This window comes from Benincasa hispida, chromosome 11, assembly GCF_027475165.1.
Source record: "Benincasa hispida cultivar pf3 chromosome 11, pf3_genome.v1.1, whole genome shotgun sequence".
In the NCBI taxonomy this organism is placed as follows: domain Eukaryota; kingdom Viridiplantae; phylum Streptophyta; class Magnoliopsida; order Cucurbitales; family Cucurbitaceae; genus Benincasa; species Benincasa hispida.
In genome coordinates, this window is record NC_143488.1 from 86297783 (window position 1) to 86306998 (window position 9216).

Below are 9216 nucleotides of genomic sequence, written 5' to 3' on the forward strand. Positions count from 1 at the left end.
ATAGCCATGGATCTTAGTTTATTGGATTTAGTCTTTACAAGTGCAATTTACAAATTTTAATAACAACTTTATTGAAGAAATGTTAAATAATATCTTTATTGATAATAGAAAATGTTTAACTCTACAAATTGCAAGTTTTAGGACATACAACCCAACATCTATATCATCTAAATAGTCAAATAGTTAAAGTTGATGAAGTAAATATTAGGGTTGATGCCCTAAAGTCTCGTGTCCTGTAGTTTGTAAACAGTTTGTGCGAATGCTTGTGTTATATAATATATGATATTTACTTCACATCTTGATTTTACTCAGTTGTATGTTTTATTTGCTTTACCACAAACCAATAAACATAAAATCCCTGATTATTTGTATGTAACTCAAGCATGTATGTAGTGACATACAAGTGGATCATGTCTTGAATGATAACCAAAATGGTCTGTAGTATATGGATATAAGAGGAAAACCTTAACTTGGTAACACTACGGATGTGGCCCGCTTTGTAGAATGGTCACAAGTGTTATGACTTGTCATAGATGGTTTGATCCTGATCATTCGTGTCGGGGACATGCGAGTAGGGGCGTCCTATACAAAGAGTTTGTATAAGACCTGACCACGAAGTGTTAACGTCTCGTTATATAACACCGTTCATGACAAAGACTTCACTTCACTAAGATGACCATAGGTAACATGACCTCAATCCTAAGTGAGTTGGGAACTTCTGCCATTGAGGGCAGTCCTTTGATTTGTATGGTGCGAGTGGTCAGGTCGCCGATCCAAACCTATCCTTTTGGGGACTTTTCTGATTTGGGAGCTGGAAACTTAGCTACACAAGATGGAATTCACTCCTTCCCCGAGGTAGGGGTAAGTATATAGATAGTTCCCTTAAGGGCTGATTCCAGAGCTTGAACGATCTGGCACCACACATCTTCTCTTATCCCGAGAGGTGTTCACACATAGTTGAACTATGTTGTATTGTTCATTAAAGGAATCAGTGGTATTTAAGGAGTGAGATGTAACTATAAGGGCAAAATGGTAAATTGGCCCAGCTATACTTACGAGCATCTGTGAAGGGTCATCGTACTCATGAATGGTTATATCTGATGGATACAGAAATATATCTGCGGTAAGAAGAGCTCAGCTGTTGGTCTTTAGTGGAATGTCTAGCAGTTAACGGATGGTAGATCTTGTGGCTAAAGAGTTTAGTCAGCTATTCATGGACCGTTAGAGCTTTGAATTACAGGTCCATTAGGTCCCCTGGGTAGCTTGGATAATGTCCAGAATCAATGTTTGCATTAGTTTGAAATGTTCAAATTGACAAGAGGGAGTTCGATTATATAAGATATAATTGGCTAAATGTATAAGATACATATTTTTGGAGGAAATTAGATATAAATATGATTTATATCAAGTGGAGGAGAAAATACTATAGTAGATATGTGATTTCAAACTATGCGATAAGAATATAATATGATTATATTCATTTATTATTAAATTGGTTAATTATGTGATAATTGGCCGTTTTATTCTCCTTAATCGTGCGTTAGTAGGAGCAGCCGCATTCGATTATGGTAACCGATGAATAAAATGAAAATTTGTTTCATTTGGCAAAAGGGTTCATAAATTCGCAATCGGTGTGAAAACATAAACGATCGCCTAGCTTGAGAGCCTATACGATAGTAGCTCATTGTCTAAATGATCGCCCACTAGCGCTTAAACGATCGCATGCTTGTCCCTATATAATCGCTTGGCTTTCCTAAACGATCGCATAGCATGCTGCATTTTCTAAACGATCGTCTACCTTTTATTCAACGATTGCTTAATAAAACCTACACGATCGTGTAGCTTCATCTAAACGATAAGCACCATTGATATACGATAGCTCTTTCTCTCCCACTTGTTTATCGACTACACGATCTGTCTTTCCTCCTACCTCTACCAAATTCACCAAAGACCACACTTTGGATTCTCACTTCGAGAATACCAAGAGCTCTAACTAGTGGTGTCGTCCCCGCTGTTTACTTGTTCGTGACTGTTCGTGTTGCTGCCGTTTGTGTAGACAATCATGTTGCCGCATCCGACTGGTTTGCTGGGCGATACAGCGTGTAGAGGTTCTTCCACTGCTTCTGAGTTTGACATTTAAAGAGGGTCTTCAACTGGTATGAGAACTCTTTCCCTTTTGTTTTATTGTTCGAAGCATGTCGTTAATTAGTGTTAATTTGCATAACTATCTGTTGGAATGTATGTGTTGTATTTCGGTGACAATGAAACCAAAAGGATCCGAACACGCTCTTGTATGCTCTTCGTTAAAAGTTCCTTCAATAAATTCTTCAAAAAAATAAATACTAATCAGATTGTTCACAGTCAACACTTAAGATATCAGAGATAGAAGCCATCGCTGAGCGTGATATCAGAGATTTCTACTATCATTGATAGCGCAATATTAGTGATAAAAGCTATTACTGATAACATTATATCAATAGAGAAATATCACAACTTTTCTATGGCTAAAGTATATTCCATAAAAATACAATCATCATATTGGTTAAAGAATATTATATCAAGAGCAAAGTTCATTTCACTAGTGTATTGCTAAAAATATGCATTGATTTTGGTCTATAGTAAGGTATATTTGCGTTATTCGCATTCTTCATCTAAGTGTAGTCAGTATGCGTTGATCACAAGTTTTATCGCTTTCAGGCCAAGTGTAACATGGTTACGAGTTTCTTGGGGTGTCCTAAGGTCGAACATGGGGATTTGTACCAATCGAGACAGATAATTTTGAGTATGCGGTAGAGTTACAAATTTACAAGAATGAGGTTGAAAACATGCAATTGACTAAGTTCTAAACTGTCAGAGATGCTCGTGAGAGATAATTGTAAAGAGAGATTGTAGAAAACAACAACCTTAATGTGAAGGTCAAATGTATGGAGAAGACAAGGTCGGGGAGAAGATTAATACCGCATCACAAGTATTATCACAAGAACTTATCGTGATTAGGATCAGATCATTATAACACTTTACAACAATTGTAACAATTACAAAGCGAGTCGTATCAGTAGTGTTAGTAGGATAAGACAGCTAACCTGATCCATATACTACAAACTATTTAGATTATTACTTAAACATGATCTACCTGTATGTCAGCCACATGCATATTTAAGTTACATAAAATAACCTTGGATTTTACTTTAATAGATTATTGCATATAAAACTAACCAACTATTGATTCAAATAACATATAACTACGAGCCTTTAAGGCAAACATCCCAACATAAATAACCTAGGATCTTAGTTTATTGGATTTGGGTTAATGCAACTAAATGTCAAATAAAAGAACAACTTATTTTATTAAATAAATAATCTATTTGTACAAGTAAATTTACAAACTACGAAATCGCAAGATTTAGGGCATGAATCCCACCATTGTGATCATCTAAGAATGATATGTAGTACTGTTCACCTAGTTATTTGAATCAAAAAGTGTTAAGGATGATGATGAAGGATGATAATAAGTGAATAAGTTGAATGGAGATGAATGGTGGATCACTTCTTTTAAGTAAGAAAAGTAGGCGACGCATTGAAAGGTTTGCAAGCACACCTTGTGGAATGTGTATAAGCTTTCCTAAATCAAATCTAAGTATAAATCTAACTTAGGTTTCCTGGTAAGTCCAGGGTCAAACATGGGGATTTCAAGATAGTCCAACGCAGTCTTTGCGTTTGCCTCAGTTCAGAGAGTTCCTAGATTAATGATTCTGAATGACTCATTTTTTTCAGTAAAATGAATGACATGCTTCTTCCGTTTTCTTGCCTGCGCTAGCGCCCAGAAAAGAAGAACTTATAGGTAAGTAACCTGTGTGACATACCCAATAGCTCTTCCAAAAGGGTCAATCCCCATGCACGCATTCCTTCCGAACTATCATTCAGGCATTTCGGACCTTTCTTATTCTATCCTTGCAAGAAGAGCGTTATTCCCCTCCCTTTTCGAACATCCGATAGGCAACTCAAACATTGAGAAGACATAGGAGTTCAAGGGGAAAAAAAAAGATTTATGGTTGAACGGCGTTGTGTGTTCGTGATATGCGTTGATTCCAAGTAAGATGAACAAATGTGTGTAAATGTGGTGAGAATGAGATGAAGATAATATGGTTGCATGCTGGTAAACTAAATGTATGTGTATGCGTTAGGGTTTCCATTCCTTAGATCATATTGTTCAACATTTCTGAATGCAATCCCACATGTATTCCTATCTCTAGGGTGCATATGTTAGTCACAGAAACAGGTAGAAATGCAAGTACTTTTATATCTAAAACTACTGTGTGTTTTGACTCAATGCATTCTATAGTTAAGTTACTCTCTCGAATAGTTTAACTACTTAATAACTTCAATCAAGTGATCAAGATGATTAAAGCATGGAATTCAAGTATATATCAAGTTAGGAAAACGACAGGCACATACGAATTTGAGTGTAAACAGAGAAACAATGGTGGAATGATCAACTATGATATTGAATTTAAAGATAGCAAGTGTTTTTATAACAATATCAACTCAATCGAATGAAATGTATAGCGAAAGTGAAAAGTAAAAAGAAAGAAGTCAAGCCGCAGAGTTCAATCTCTTGTCCTCTTTGACTTGACTTTAATGTGTATTGCAACCAACTTAGAAATAAGTGATGAAGAATCCTTTCTCAAGCTCAATCTCCAACAACTCCTCTTCTCGATGGCAATGGATCTTTTCCTCCTATATTCTTCTTGCAGCGGTAATCGTTTCTTCAGCAACTTGTGATAAGATTTGCATTAAATTCCATACCCTGGTCAGCTGCATGCCATCTCTAAGCTTTTCAGATGCCGCCAGTTAGATGTCCATACCTGCAAATGGTGAATTGACATAAAAAGTGCGAGCCAATGTATCTTTTCTGCATCGAATATTTTTGGACGCATGCCCTTGTGTTAGCTTAGTCTACAACACTTAGTGAAATTTCTTGAATTCCTGCAATAAAATGTGTTAATGAAGCAGATTTAACAAGAAAGCTACTTTTTTATGAGTTGATGATGTGTAGGGAATTTTAAGCGTTTTCCTTAGAATGAATGCATTTTTACCACTAAAAAATCCTAATTTTTCCAACCTTTAAAAGACAATAACTTGTATTTCTACAAGTTATCAAGTACCAATAACCATGATGATGTTATTGGAACTAGACCCCAAAAATTTGTGTGAACTAACTTAAAAACTTCAGTTGCATGATGTGGATGGTTACGTGCAAGCAAACGCGGTCAAGCCATAATATATTAAAACGGCTTAAGAGGCCGAGTATCATCCTCAGGGATCAAACAAACAGTTATTCTTTATCTATTTAGGACCATATCAATTTTAGCTAGAAGATTAGAAAGTCAATTGAGTGATATTTTGATTTAATTGTAATAAAACAAGATAATAAGACAAATAAACGTAATTTCAGAATTTAAACAGTGTTCTATGGTGCCTCATTACATACTTCATTCAACAATACTTAGGTCAATCATGGAATTACACCATACCATTTATCTAAGTGTAGAAACTAAATTCTGAATCATTGTATTTCGAAAACAATTCTTTCTCATGTGATCTTAAATGATAACTAATGTCGAGAAGTTGAACGGTCTCCACAATCGTTCTCCACTATTGGGCAAGAACTTTCTCTTTTTGGTCTCAAAATTAGGTTTGAATGTCTTCTCTCCAAGTCAGAACTGTCCCTCGGTGTTTTTAGACGTAAAATGATTGAAAGGATTGAAAATTGGAACAAAAACTGCCAAAAATATCAGATTTTTCAAATAAGAAAAGCCAACGTTGTGACGCTTTGACACAACATTGTGATGTTGGTCTAATTTTGTTGTAACATTGTGACGATGAGACATAGCGTTCCAATGCTGCCTCCTCAAGTGTAGCTACTGCCTTTTAGTATTTATCACTGCTTCACGTCATAGCGTTAAATGCTACAACTAGCATTGGAACGCTTTCCTACCCTTTGGTTCATATGCATTTTTCCTCTCTTTTCTTCAATCCCTTTGGTCCATTGATCGGTTTTGACTCCTTTAAGTCTAACTTAATCCTTTTTGTTTTTTTTTTAGTAAAATTCATTTATCGATCATAAATCTTGGAAATCACTAGCAAACACATCAAATCTGATAAAAACACATTAAAAAAAGTCCTAAAACTAAGGCAAATAATGCACATTTTATGTGCGTTTCACTGCACGAGAGGATGAATTTTGAAATGGTAAGGCATGTGACTTTCCCCAATTGGCATGATTCACAAAAAAAAAAAAATAAATAAAAAAAATAAAAAAAAAGTTCCTCATTAGATTTAGCAGTAAAATTACAATTTCTAAGTAAGTAATTTAAAACTCTTGACGATGGGTGGCCCAACCTTCAATGCTAAACAGTGCTAGACTCTACAACATTGATTCGGATGCCAGAGAGAATAAAAGGAATCGTGGATGAGTGGCTTTGAGTATAAATAGTATGCGTTGATTTCCTACTAGGAACAACGAGCCTATATGGCACAATGATAATGGAATGAAGATGGTATAGATGGTTGTTTACAATCTAAGTGCATTTGCTATGCATTGAAAATTCGTTCTTTAATTCATGATATGTTCAACATCTCTCGATGCAAATGTCACTCATAATCGTGCATGAACAATTTTATCTTTAAAATTACTTCACACCCTAACTTGATGCATTCAACAGTTAAACTACTCTCTCGAGTGATTTAACCACTATTTTACTTCAATCTACTGATCAGGAAGATTCAAGCAGCAAATTTCATCACTCATCGAGCCAGAAAGTTCACAAACACAAACAACTTTGAAAGTAAACAGATGGAGAAGTGAAGAATGGTCGAGAATAAGATTGAATAAAGATAGTAATTGTTGATACAAATAATCTTATTTCAATTGAATGGAATAATGGATAGAAATGCAAAGTAAAAAAGGAAGAAGTCAAGTCACAGAGTTCAATCACTTGTCCTCTTTGGCTTGTTTTTAATGCTTGCTATGACCAACTTGGTGGAGGAATTGAAGAAGATATCTCTCTCAAGCTTCTCTTCAGCAACACCTCTTTATCAACGGTGAAAAAATGGTGGTCATCCCTCTCATTCCTTGCTTGCTAACGATAGAGGTGAAAAAGTTCTAACTACTGGCTGTCTGTTATCTAAATTCTAACTGTCTAACTCTTCTTCTTGCTGGTGACTTCTCCTTATATAGGTAGCCTTTCAGCAACTTGGTGATGTGATTGCATTAAATTTCATACCCTGATATAGTCGTTTGCCACTCTGATTCAATGAGACGTTGTTAGTCACCGCCTACCATCTCAAAATTAGGTTTGGATGCCTTTAATCAGACGTCATCAGTCAGATGCCCAGTAAAATGCACGAGCCAAATGAATCCTTCATGCGTCAAGTAGTCTCAGACGCATACCCTTTGCGTTAGTTTCGTCTGCAACACTTCGTAGATTTTTTTAATTCTTGCATTATAGTGCATTAGTGAAGTAGCTTTTATTTAAAAAGATACTTTTGTACGAGTTTATCACATATGTAGAATTTCATGCATTTTCCCTTGCAATGAACTAATTATTCAAACTTTGAGAGAACAATAACTTTTATTTCAACATGTTATTAGCTCCCCTCTTAGTAGTGTGCGACCTGTAACATTGTCCTTAATAAGATAATGATCATCATAGAATTCAATAAAAATTTCATCATCTTGTGAAAGTTTGGACACACTAAGTAAATTTTTAGCCATATCAGCTTGAGTTACTGACTATTTCGCGAGTGGGTATAAATGGATTAGCTCCATGTGTTGCAACATATACAGTTGGATTAGTATTCATATTACTAGGTGATCCCCCATTACTTCGACCATGACCGGATGCCGGAGAGAATTCTTTCTCAATTCGATGATAACAGACCATGGCTATATGCCCATATTTCCTATAGACTTGGCAGATGGGTCAGTGTAGCCTCTTCCCCTGCCTCTGCCTCAATTTCTTCCATTTCCACCGTTTTGAAAATGGGTATTGTTCCCATTGCCTTCATTTCCACGTTGACCACTAAATTTTTGTTAATTAAGGATGGGAACATTCTATGGTTTAGACCCTATTTGGTTTCGATTAAACACTACATTGACTGCAATGTTTTAACGGAAAAAGTTGCTCAATTTCACAGAATTCTGATGCAATGCGCTTTTCATATGATAGGAGTTTAGATTGCATATTGAGCCCAGAAATACCTGGTTTTCCCTGTATTCCCCCAGTAATTAGATTGTACTCCTTATCTAAGCTGAGAAGTACCTGAGATATTAGTGCCCTGGTAGATATCGGACTTTCAGCTTGTGCAAGGTTTATCAAAATGAGATTTCATTAGTCGTAGATATCCACTCATTTTTATGTTACCTTCATGGGTTTGTTGGAAAATTTGTTGCAAGTAGTCCTCTTTAGCACTTGATTGGATGCTGAATAATTCTCGAGTGGCCTTTCTGAGGTTTTTGACGTTATCGAAGCCCGTCAGCTGAATGGCGACCTCTGGTGTCATTGAGTTGTATAAACAACCAAATAATAATCGATCCACTATAATCCACGCCTCATATTGTGGATTTAGACTTCGTTTGATGGTAGTGTTGATTGCATCGTCAGAGATCACTTGAGAACTTGACGCTTCACCAGTGTTGGTCACAATTGGAGGCGAGGCATCACCAGAGCTTGGAAGAAACATGGAAGGGCAGGGATTCTTATTGGAGACATGTCCTTCAAGTTTGTAGATTCAAAGGATGGGTAGAGCAATTGTTTTCCACAGTTATAATTTTCTTGTTCACGCTTCATGCTTCATGCTTATGATTTGATTAAGGAGTTGATTTGATGGTGGGTTATTGAATTTTGCAGGTTCAGGACCAGCGGAGCGTCTGGTAGACAAGACGTTTGCCGTTTTCACTCTGATACCAACTTAATACTCACAATCTCAGATATTGGGAGAAAATTTCTCAGATTTCTATTGAAATTCAATAAGGCACCCTTGTGCCTTTTTATACTGAAGAAGCACTAACTTAGTGCCAGTAAATTGAGAAAATAAAATAATGAAATAATTGGGAGGACCATTTACAGATGATACAATATAGAAGAAAGAATAAAGAATCAAATAACAACTCGTAACAGATTAAATATTTGGAACCTTTCTTCATAGGTGGCA

The 9216-nt window shown here is 36.0% G+C and overlaps 1 long non-coding RNA gene across 1 annotated transcript; it reads right to left on the reverse strand.

Moving 5' to 3' along the window:
- Positions 1-6863: 6863 nt before the first annotated feature.
- Positions 6864-8952, reverse strand: LOC150032987 (uncharacterized). The gene is made up of 3 exons (XR_016524703.1): positions 8427-8952; positions 8264-8340; positions 6864-7471 (listed from the first exon to the last, which is right to left on the reverse strand). It is a non-coding gene; the product is annotated as an uncharacterized LOC150032987 (long non-coding RNA).
- Between the last annotated feature and the right edge of the window lie 264 nt (positions 8953-9216).